Source organism: Bacillus rossius, chromosome 1 (assembly GCF_032445375.1).
Source record: "Bacillus rossius redtenbacheri isolate Brsri chromosome 1, Brsri_v3, whole genome shotgun sequence".
Classification (NCBI taxonomy): domain Eukaryota; kingdom Metazoa; phylum Arthropoda; class Insecta; order Phasmatodea; family Bacillidae; genus Bacillus; species Bacillus rossius.
The window spans coordinates 219,674,687-219,687,322 of NC_086330.1; the positions used below are offsets into that span (position 1 = coordinate 219,674,687).

Genomic DNA, 12,636 nt, shown 5'->3' on the forward strand with positions numbered 1-12,636 from the left:
TCATCTAACCGCGCACACTTAGATTTAACTCAGGATAGGGTGAAAAATATTTACTAATTTTGCAGACCTAACAGTCACCAACGAATAGCCAGCAAAAATACATAAATAAACTCACGAATATTGTTCGTGAATGAAGGCGAAGCTGATACTTTGGAAACGTTACCAGCAGATATTAAATGATGTTTAACTATTATTTACGTTGCTTACTTCTTAAAACTGCATTCATGTAAACTTATTTTGTGTGAGACTATGTTGAGTGTTTTCTGCTACACTTAGTTTTCTGAAAAAAGTCTATTGTGGCTTAATAAACTTGTTAACATTGATGCCTGCCATAAAAAAAAAATTCAAACGTAATTATACGGATACATGTTGAGTATAGTTTATGAATGGTTCACGCATTGCTGAAAAAAAAAACATGTTTACAATTTTACACATCTTTTTGTTGTCGCGTCCATCGCGTTGTACATACTCAACTCTGAAAAATAAATATATGGTAAAAAAAGCTATAATAAAATAATCTCTTATCTTTCTTTATTCTTTTTTCTAAGCGCTCTAATGGCTTTCGATAGTTTTGTTCTTTTGTGTACTCTTGGTGGAGGTTTCTTCTGCATTTTATTCCTGAATAAATCTTACGCTTGCAACAAAAAACATCTAGCTAAATCACTGTGCTAAATAACAACAGAGAATAACCATTCAATTATACGCCGAGCTAAACCAAACACGTTCTCTTATCTACTGAAAATGAGTACGTTGACCTTCATATCAGTTTCCCGCGAAATCCTGTCTCCCCTTCGTAAACAGCAGACAGCTGTGGCAGAGTGGGAACGAGCTGCAAAAAGTTTGGAAAACTGTCGCAAGGTGTCACTACTGTCCAGCGCGCTCCATAATTCCTCGTATCCGAGCTTGCACGCGGCTCAAATTTCTACAGCTACGTTTTTACTTTAGGTCCGACTGCAATAAGCTAAAGACTAAAATAAAGTCAATCATTCAGCCGACATATATGTAGGCGTTTGAATTACAAATGAAAACGCGAATGTTATTAAATTTGCAAATGAATATCACGCAATTTCGTAGCAGCTCAGTTATTAAAATTCAAATTGTAAATACGTTAAATTAATAATGATTACAGATAAAATAATGGTCACAGTCATATCTCCCGTGTCTGAAAATTTATCTGCGAAAGTTTTACCACTGAATTCTTTATAGTTTTTTAATAAAGCTTGAATTAAAAAAAATACCGAAAATCAGCAATAACTTAATTAAAATAAAAAAATAAAAAATTAAATTTTACACCAGAATGGTTTAAATATTCTCTAGCAGCTGAATCATTAACAAATATATTGTTTTTTTTAATACGATGCTGGTGCACCAATCCCCTTAAAATGCCGAGAGGCGCCTGGGGGCAAAGAAGAGGGGGGGTGGGGATCCAGAGCTCTGATTGGTTGGTACCCTGTCAGTTAGGGGCCTAGACGTCAACCGGGGGAAGGGGGGTATGTATGTATTGCAGGTGGACAGCAGTCCAGGGGCAACTCGTAGAGGGATGTAACAGGCCAGGACCGGGGGCACTCTCGTAGCGAGTTACGGAACTAAATGCTGTTGGTTGCCGAGGCCGCCACGAGAGATTGCGGTGGAGGCACTGCACATAAGCTAGGACCGAAGAGGCGACACTGGCGCTCTGAGACGATAGGCTGAGGAAGTAGACTGGCTTGTGGTCGAAACGTAGGTCGCAGAAAGCGCGAATGTGCCGCGACGGAATTGAGATTTAAACTTTAGTTCACGATTCCACCGAGAGGTACCGTTTGCGGTATAGCTGCGAAAAGGAAGACCTTGGTAGGGGAGCACTTCTCGGAACAGGGATGGCGGTGTAAGGGGGGGGGGGGGGGGTTGCACAGTCAGTGGGAAAACGGGGCTCCAGCCCAAGGCTACGTGCCTGGCCGGGGTGTAACTTGGGTGAGAGGCCTGACCTAACTCGCCTACCGCAGCTGAGTCTCTGGTCGGAAGCCGACCCTGAGAAGCTTGCCGAAGCACAGAACAAAACACGAGTTCGTGACATATAAATTCAGGAGGTACAAAATTTTATGCCAGGGCGTGTTCTGGACGGTGGGAACTAAAGCCAGGTCCAGCAGAGTCGGCTGGACACATCCTGTGCTGAGGGAGCCTGGGAAAGGACTGCCAGCAGCTTGGCAAAGTTTAAATGGGAGGGAGCCTTAGAAGGGAAAAGTTTAAATATGATAAATATTTAGGAGAAACAAAGTAAATTTAAAAAGAAGCAAAAGGTTTTTGAAATGGTAATCCGAGGGAATTTTTGGCACAGGTTTAAACCAAGATTTAAACCAAATGGTTCTTTAAATAATTTATTTCTAAATATAATATTTTAATTATTTTTATGAAAGGTCTAACTCCTCTCTAATAACTATAAAAGTTTGCTCATTAATGTATCTTGTGATTTACAGGAACAAAAAGGCACATACTAATCAAGATATCATTATATTATATGAATAAGTTATAAATCATACCCAGCCTAATACTCCTGTAGAATTTAATAATATTAAATAAGTACCGTAATCCCTCTTCTGTGGGGAATCCTCAACTTTACTGTAAATCCCCATTCTATGGGAAATACTCATTCTATGGAGGATCCTCCTCATGGGTGAAATACCCTCTTTGTGGGGAAGACCCATTCTGTGCAGGATCCTCCTGTGGTGAAATACCCTGTCTGTGGAGAAACCCATTTTATGAAGAAACCTCCTACTGTGGGGAAATACCCTTTCTGTCGTTAAGTCCCAGTCTGATGTGCAGATTGGCTGGACTTCAGTCCTTTGATGTTTTAACTTTTCTGGTTCAACATGAGTGGCAGAAAGCAGGATGTTGTATGGCTTTCATTTGAAGAAGTTAAGAAGGAATTGAGGAAAGGTGTGAGGGCCAAATGTAAAAAATGTGGCACTGAACTGGAAGGTCAAGTCCTCGGAATGAAAAATCATCTATCTGAATGTGAAAGTTCATCTATGCAAGTTGATGAATATAATGTAGGTAAGACCACCAAGTGTAATACTATTGTCTTTTGATTTAAACAGAAAACATGGTTGTGTTAAATTTGCTACATATTGTAACTAATATGAAACCAAGTTATTTAGGAATATATGAAGTTTTCATTCTTAACTTAAAAAAAGTCACATATTAATGATGTCAGTAAGCTTGCTTATATTTTATTTTGCTTCAGACTGTGTTTACATTTCAAGCATTGTATTCAAGTTTCGCTTTTATTAATGATTTTGATACCCTAATATAATTTTAATTATTTTTATAGTTTAAAATAATATTTTATGATTATTAAAGGTTTTGATAGTCTAAAAAAATTTTATTTTAATGTATAATATTATTCTGAAATTATTTTAACAATATTGCTATGGTGTATCAAAGACAGTGCAATATCGACACTTGCAGCATAATTCTAAATTATTAATTTCCACGCGTGATCCCAGCTTTATGCAGTTAACACTGAAAACCTGGCAGTAGCAAAGCATGCAACTAATTTGTAGGGTTGTGCGAATGTTCGGTATACCGAAACCGAAATCGAAATTTTGCTACTTTCATTTTCGATTTCGGTAAGAATTTCATCTGTCGAAGTTCGTTTTTAGCGAAATATTTCGAGCCAAACGAAAGTTCAATAGCTTACCGAAGTTCGTTTGTTCTAGTTGAAAAATAACTCGTAATTTAATAAAAATGTAATGTATTTATATGATTTGTATATGTTATTACTAATAATGTAATAACATATGCAAATCATATAAAGACATTAATTAGAAAAAAGATTTCCGTTAAGATTAATTTACGTGGTGATGAAAAAACTCACGTTAATGAAAATACGGTAAAATTATAATGTGAACAAACATGGCCGATAAAGTAAACAAAATTCAAACGTGATTACAGCAGGCATAGGTATCAAAACAAAATCATGCAATATTTGAAAAATTACCTGATTCATTTACTTTCAAACAGTAGTGTAGGTACTATATTCGTAAAACATACATTCCAGAACTGTTAGTACACTATTTAGTATTTACCATATACACATAAACAAAGAACGTACCTACTTTTATTCACGCACAGCCAAACAAAAACATTGTCGTCGGCTTTATTTAAATTTTACATACTCTGTCCGGCATATAAAATCCTCATAATATACAGCCAATTAGACAAAAATATCAACAAGTCACTGCGTGTAATGACCACTCGGCAGCAACCATTTGTTATGTTTTGTTTTGACGATGTCCCTTTGCCTGGTCTACAGCTTCCTGAGCTAGCCATGTGTGACAGTGGTGCAAGATGGCGGCCGTTCCGCAGTAGTCACATGTTTTTCCGTCAGTACCGTGCACGTTATTAGAAAAGCCTAATTTTAAATCTGAAACTAGTTCATGTAGCTTTAGTGCATCTCAACCTTAAACTGGAGTAACACAAGCATTTTATTGGTGCGTCATCTGTAGAAAATTTCAAATGACATTTGAGGTTATATTGTATCCTGCTAGCATGTCATCAAACATGAGTTTAGGGACTTGTAATTTTTGATACATCAAAAGGCACCAAAATGATTTATGTAATAGAATTTATTACCGAAGAAAAAATTTTGGGGCACTTTTTTTCTTTGTTAATTAAAAAATGTCGCTTAACTTTCGTTAAGAATAGATTTATCTCATAGAAAAATTCATTTTCGTTTCACTTTCGCGAAACTTGATAAATTTTCTTTCACTTACATTTCGTGTAGATGTCTATAATAGGTTTAGAGTTATTAAGAAGGGTAAACTGTCTTAATTTTTAATTTTTTTTCCCCTTTGTAATTTGGAAGTAAATTAATATGATAAACATTTCCTTTTCAGAATGCATTACAGCTTCCACAAGCATCTTACACCCATCATATCAATGATCAACACCAATGCAGAAAAAGTCTTTGGATCAGCAAGTAGCTTGCTTTATATTTGCAACTTATGCATCCTTTCGTAGTGTCGAACATCCTCAGTTTGTGAAACTTATGCAACAGGCTACACCCCTCCAAACAGAAAAGAAATTAGTGGTCCATTACAAGATGCTATTTATGAAGAAGAAAATAAAACTTGTTCCCTTACTCTGGAAAATGAAAGTGTGTGTGTCTTGGGTTTGATGGCTGGTCATAATGAACCAATAATATGTGCTACAATTATGATTAAATCTGGTAATGTATATTTAGTGAACACAATTGACTCATCTGGTCATACTTACACTGCCAATTACCTGACAGAAGTGGTTGTGAACAACATAAAAATGTGTGAGGACTTCAGGTGCAAGGTTCACTCGGTTGTTACTGATAATGCCACTAATGTGTCGAAAATGTGCCAACTTTTGGAAGATAAAGAAGATTTGAATACCATCACCTACAAATGTTCAGGTCACTTATTAAACTTGTTAGCAAAGGACTTGAATATTCCTAGTGTGATAGAACATGTTTTACACATAATAAAATATTCTAGAAACAACCACTTTGCTCATGCATGTTACAGACAATATGATGTTCAAAAATTCGTCGTCCCAAATGAAGTGCCCAGGAATACAATGGTAAATTTCCTTGAGACATACCTTAAAGGTTGGGGAACTCTGTTACAAATTTGTAAGGAACATTGTGACACTATTAATAAAGTAGACAAAATCTAATTTCTAACGTGGCTCTGAAACTGAATGTAGAGGACTTACTTTCTATTTTGAAGCCTATTGTCATATCCTTGATGTAGTTCAAAAAATTACATGCACTATTTCTGAGTCAGTGTTCATGTGGAAAAATCAATTGAAAATGGAAGCCACAAATGAGAAAAATGTCATACAAAAATTCCAAAAATGATATCATATGGCACTTACACCTGCTGCTCATTTTTTTTAGCTTATATGCTGTATCCAAAAGGAAAAAAAAAATCATCAATTGGTGTTGATTTGACTGAAGAAGAAAAACGCCTATCATTTGAGTTTGCAAAATCAAGGTACTCGACAAGTTCCCTGCTGCCATTAATTGTTAAATTTCAATCAAAAAGTTTACCTTTCTGATTGTTGCTTTTTGAGGATGAAGTAACATCACAGGTTACAACCTATGAGTGGTGGAGAAGTCAGAAGAATGGCATTGAGAAATTTTATGATAAAGTTTTTTTTTTACTGTTGAACAGTTACTTACATCACAAGCTATTTCAGCAAGTGTAGAGAGAGTCTCCTGATCATATGGATTTGTGCATTGTAAAGTAAATGATAAATTAGGCATAGAGAAAGCATCCAAACTTGTATTTCTTTTTAAAGCATTCAACGGAACACAACCAACAGTGATGTGATGTGACCGGTTGTGTTTTCATACTGGCTTTATTTTTGTTTCTCATTTCATACCAACCTATGAACTACTCTCAACTCACATCTTCCTCTTTTACACTTAACACACTTTTAGGCATTCAAGTCCCCACCACAACACTTTATCTACACTTCCTATTTGTTTAGTAAACATCTTCCTCTTTTACACTTAACACATTTTCAGGCATTCCAGTCCCCACCACAAAACTTTGTCTACACTTATTTGTTTAGTCTTCCCTATACTTACATGGCACTTTAATTTCTCTGCCTGACCTTGTTTATTTCGCAGGCTGTAGCTGCATTAGGTTGTGGAGTGTCTTTGATTTCCCACTGTCATCTGAAGAATCTTGTGTAGGAGAGGTAGTGACACTTTTGAGTTGACCTTGTGTTTCTTTTTGTTTCTCAGAGTTCTCACTGGCCGACTGTCCACAAGCTTTTTCTGGAAATCCCCTAATGTCTGGTTCCAGGCTAGACTTCTTCGCATGAACATCTGGGTTCAGATGCGACGTTTGCAAATGACTGGAATTCCTTCTAATCACACTACCATTTTCATCTCTTACCCAATATGAACGAGGAGTCGATGCTGGCTGCAACACCTCTGCTGGTTGCCATTGCCCATCCTTGTGTAACAATACTCTATCCCTCGGGGAGAACTGAGGCTTTTCTTTTGCCTGTTGATCCTGATACTGTTTGCTTTTGTCCTGTTTGGCAGTGAGTGCTCTGGCCACATTTTTATTGACCTGTGGGGCCAGTAACTTCTGCTTCATAGGCAATTTCGTTCGAGTTCGGCAGCTCATCAATAGCTGGGCTGGTGTTAATTCAAGACCGGAAACTGGTGTGTTTTGGTGCTCCAGAAGCATGACTGGTAATTCCGCTCTTTGCTCCGAACACTTTTTAAGCATGTTCTTGGCCACTTGAACAGCTCTTTCTGCCTGACCATTTGACCTGGGGTAACGAGGGCTGGCTGTGACAATTTCAAAATCGCAGGATTGTGAAAACTGTTTTTATAGGTGCGAATTGAATGGCATATTATCAGATATGACTACTTTTGGCACCCCATGTGTCGCAAACAAAGTTTTCATCTGAAAGATCACATCACTTGCTCGTTTACTTGAGATCAGAAGGACTTCAATCCACTTAGAATAATAATCAACAGCCACCAGATAACTCTTACCACCATAGTCACAAATATCCACTCCGACTTTCGCGAACGGCAAATCAGGAATCTCATGAGGGATGAGGGGTTCTCGAGGACACTGGCTGCGTAATTTCTGACACAAAAAACAACTATTCACCAGTCGTTCAATGTCATTTGCCATCTTCGGCCAGTAAAGCACCTGTCGTGCTCGTGATTTGGTTCTTTCAATGTCCATGTGTCCTTCATGCAGTAATGACAACATAGCTTCACGTAATTTGGAAGGCACAACCACACGGTCACCAAGAAACAACAAACCCTTGTCTACATGCAGATCATGTCTTTGATTGAAAAACATTTGAGCATGTGTACTCACATTCTTTTTGTGCTCTGGCCACCCTTCTTTGCAGTACATCATCACTTCACTAAGTACTGCATCATCAACTGTGGCACTTCTGAACTCTTCTTGTCTGTCCGGCGACACTTGCAGTGTGTCAGCCACACTCATCAAATGCACCATTTCAGTTGACAATTCCTGAGCTGTAGGTTCACACTCCGGCACGTATGATCTTGACAACAAATTTGCCAAGTACATTAATTTTCCTGGGAGATATTCCACCTTCAGCGAATACCGTAGCAACCTATCTTCATTCGCTGCAATCTCACAGAAAACACATCAGTTACCCTCTTTTGGAAAATAGGCACTAATGGCTTATGGTCTGTTTGCACAGTAACATCTCTGCCATACAGATAATGGTGAAATTTCTTCGCAGCATAAACTACGCTGAGCATTTCTTTTTCCACCTGAGCATAGTTTTGCTCTGTTGGCGATAGGCTACGAGATGCAAAACTAACAGGTTGTCCATCACACATCAAGCAACATCCCAACCCATCCTTTGATGCATCATACTGAAGAGATATTTTCTTGGTGGGATCAAAGATTCCTAGCACTGGAGCTTTGGACACCAAATCTTTGATTTCCGACAACACTTGTGAGTGAACCGGAAACCACTGCCACTCACTGTTTTTCTTCAGTAATTCTCGAAGCGGTGCAGTGAGGGTGGCCAGATTCGGCAAGAACTTCCTTAAGTAACTCACAAATCCAAGGATTTTTTGTAGTTCCTCCTTATTTGTTGGTGTTTTGATCGCTTGTACTGCTTTAACTTGTTCAGGGTCTGCTTGGACACCCTGCTTCGAGAATACATGTCCAAAGTACTTGACCTCTTTTTTTTAACTAAATTTTCTTCTCGTTAAATTTAACATTCAATTTTCTGGCTCTCTCTGCAACCACCTTCACTGTTTCATCATGTTTTTGTTGATTCTCTGCCGAAATTAGCAGGTCATCAAAATAAACAACCACCCCAGGAATATCTCCAAAGTTTGTCTCATTCACTCTTTGAAAAATTTCTGGAGCACATGACAAACCAAAGGGAAGTCTTAAAAACCGGTAACAGCCAAATGGAGTCCTGAATGTGCAATAATGACTCGACTCATCATCAAGTGGTAACTGATAAAACCCATCTTTCAAGTCTAGCACCATGAATACAGATTTATTTTGTAATTTACTACTCATCTCTTCCAGGGTTGGAATCATGTGAAATTCTCTGCAAATCTTTTTGTTTAATGCTGTCGGATCTAAGCATAATCTAAGCATAATCTTAGTGTTTTGTCCCCCTTTTCCACTACTTTTAAGTTGCTCACCCAACCTGTAGGCTGATCAACTTTTGCTATTATTCCTAACGCCTCTAGTGCTCTCAATTTTTCCTTCAGAGTCTCTCTTAATGCTATTGGTACCCGTTTTGGAGGACTGGCTACTGGAGTCACCGAGTTGTTTACTTTTAACTGACTGATAGTTGGCACACACCCCACACCTCTAAATATGTCCTCATAATTGGTCCTGAAGGTCTCTCTTGTAAGGCCAGTCTTATGGACCACGTCCACACGAGCACGGGACACAAGTCCTAGGTGAGTGCACCCAGGTAACCCTAAAATAGGCAGTTTGCACTGAGTGTTCTCAACAACAACAAAGTCTATATTTTGGGGCTGTTCTGTGATCCCATTTGCCAAGCACCCTAAATTGACGATCCCTAGTGGTCTCACCTTGGTTCCTCCAAACCTTTCCAGTGTCATGTCCACACTCTGTAGAGTACTTTCCTCACCCACTGCATGCATGAGACTTTGAGGAATAATATTTACTTCAGATCCAGTGTCCAATTTAAAAGCTACACATTTGTTTTTCACTGTGATAACCTGAATCCACTCACGAGGAACATACTTAACCCTTTCTTTATGTGGTTGGGTTGCACAATCTTGCGCTGAGGTTATGTTCACTATTTTTACAATGTCAACAAAGTACTCCTCAAAGTCATTTTTTTGTAACCTAACCTCCGACACATTTTGTCTACAAGCTACCGCAAAATGATTCAATTTATGGCTTTTGTGGCATACTTTCCCAAACGCTGGACACTCCCTTCTCTTATGTATCCTTTTACAACTTCGACACTGAAAGGTATCCTTATTCACACCATTGTCTCTCTCGCTCATCCCAACTTCTCTTGAAATCACTTCTGATTGTTTACCACATCCAAAGCCTCTTTTATTCATTATTTGCCGTTTTACTGGTGTCACGAAAACCTTGTTTTGCACCATATCCGCTCGTTGTTTCCCGAGTTCAGCCACACGACATTGTTCGATGGCTTTCGTTAGCGTAAGGTCTGGTTCTCTCAACAAACGCTATTGAAGACTTTTATCACGTATACCTAACACAATTCTGTCCCGCACTACACTGTCTGCTTGATCCTTGAACTCGCAGCTCTTTATTAGCTTCTTCAGATCTGTCAGAAACGAGTCAAACGACTCTCCATCCTCTTGACATCGGCTATGAAACATAAATCGTTACACCACAATATTCTTCACAGGATCACAATACGATGAGAATGCCTGCAAAACTTTATCAAAATCCCTTTTGTCTTCTTCTGATAAGTCAAAAGTGTTGTATAATTCTACTGCCTCTTCGCCTATAACATTTAACAACATCGCTACTTTAACTTGAGACTGCTTTGAGTCATAACCAGTAGATAGCATGAAAATCTCAAAGCTTTGTTTAAACCTCCGAAAATTTTCGCAGAGATTGCCATCCAGAACCAATGGCGACGGCGGCTTGAATGACACCATCTTCACTAAATTGTCTTGTCTCTTCTGTATACTTTATCCCTAATCCTCAATCAGTTATTTGTTTATATATTTCATTTTATATCATTTCCGTACTTAATCCTACCGACTGCGCCATGTTGTGTTTTCATACTGGCTTTATTTTTGTTTCTAATTTCATACCAACCTATGAACTACTCTCAACTCACAACAATTTCTTTTTGAAGCATTCAACGGAACACAACCAACAGTGATGTGATGTGATGTGACCTGCAATACAAACAGGAAAGAACTAACATAATATTGTTTTAACTGGTTGATCTTGATATTTTGATTTTAATTACTGATAATCCAAAAGATTGAAGGGAAATGAGTGTTATTTTTATTTAGCTTTTATGGCTTCTAGGTTTGATGAGTTTATTCTATTGTACACCTATTCCTCACTTAGCACGACTAATTCGTTCCTAAAAATGATCCTGTTAAACAAAATTGTGTATTCTGAAGGATTAGTTTCCATAAATGGCAAGGCTATTTTAAATAATGTGTTCCAAAATTGTCTAGGAAAATATACTTTACGTAATATAAATGCGTAGAATAACGCTCAACGATAAATATGTCACACCATTAATCTTTATATGCCTCCCATCGCACTTTGTATGACAAATACGACACCGCGTAACGGTAGATACGTGGTTATGTACTTTATCGTCAGTCGGCTGGCTGACTTGCCCACCCGGGTGTGACCTTCAACTCACGTCACATACCTTTCCAAACCATCCTTTACTGACAGTGAAATCAATATTACTGTCCGGATAATTATTTTTTAATTTTTCAAAAATTAAAGTGCTTACCGTGTCTTATTGCATAATCGTTGCACAATTTATAATAAGATAAGGTTTCAAAAGTAGGGATGCGATTTTTATGCGAAAAAAAAATTGTTAGGTAAAGTTATTCATAAAAGTATAACCCATTCATGGAAAGTACGTTTATTAAAAAAGTAGAGTATAAAAAAGCTTGCCGCCAAACAATTTAAATTAATAAGTCATGCAACAAAAACCTTTCTTCAACTTTAAAAAGAAAAACAAAATCTGTGACCCAAATGCGAGCCTGAACTAACGCAAACCTAACTATCGTCATAGTACACACCACAAAATAGTGTGTGCTATCAAATGTAATAAACTCGGCACAAGACAGAGCGCGTGTTGAATGCAAACAGCTAGATATCGATATTCGACTACGTGTGCAGGCTCTATACGGGAAGCAACATAGCCAAACATGAATAATGCCAACTAGCGTTGGCTACAATTTTATAAACCGTACACTGTGGCGATGCAGACTAACAGATAAAGGTTATAACTTTTAAAAACGTCTTTAAAAGAAAATTGTGCGCACATTTGACTTGCTTAAAACTAAAGTGCGACCAACATAAGCGTGGCCTTCATGTCAATCTGTACGCCGTAATACTTCAAGTATTATCTCATATACTAGAACACTATGCATTATGAGTGATCAAGCACGTACAGTTACCGGCAGCTGAATGGGCAGACGTTGCTTATGTTTGTGTGAATTCCTAGCCACTGGCTAGACTGAGTTCACGGCCCGGTCTGTGGCAAGGCGACAATGGTACGGCATGGTGGCATACGCGCTGATGTAAAAAAATTTGGTCCTTTACACTCCATAGCCGCAATTTAACTTGCCATAGCTTATGTTTGTACAACAGCCGATAGCGTAGTCAGACCTGCGTGCACATCTCTTCCCCCCTTGTTTGGATAACTGAATCCCATGGCACATCTGTTGTTTACAAAAGTTGAAACAGACTTCGTGGCGTCGTGCCGACTTTTTTTTTATGCCTGCGGAGATTTCGCGCTAACTGAAATTTACAGACGTGCTATTCAAGACTGGGGCAGTAAAATTAACATCGCGCTAAATTAATCCATGCAATCTGAAGGTGTGCTAAGTAAGGGATAGGTGTACACATTGTAGTACTGTGACCAATT

The 12,636-nt window shown here is 38.2% G+C and overlaps 1 protein-coding gene across 6 annotated transcripts in view; it reads left to right on the top strand.

The window, feature by feature from the left end:
• LOC134527297 (homeobox protein extradenticle) overlaps positions 1 to 12,636 on the top strand; it is a 700,568-nt gene that overhangs the window by 623,858 nt on the left and 64,074 nt on the right. The window lies entirely within an intron of this gene.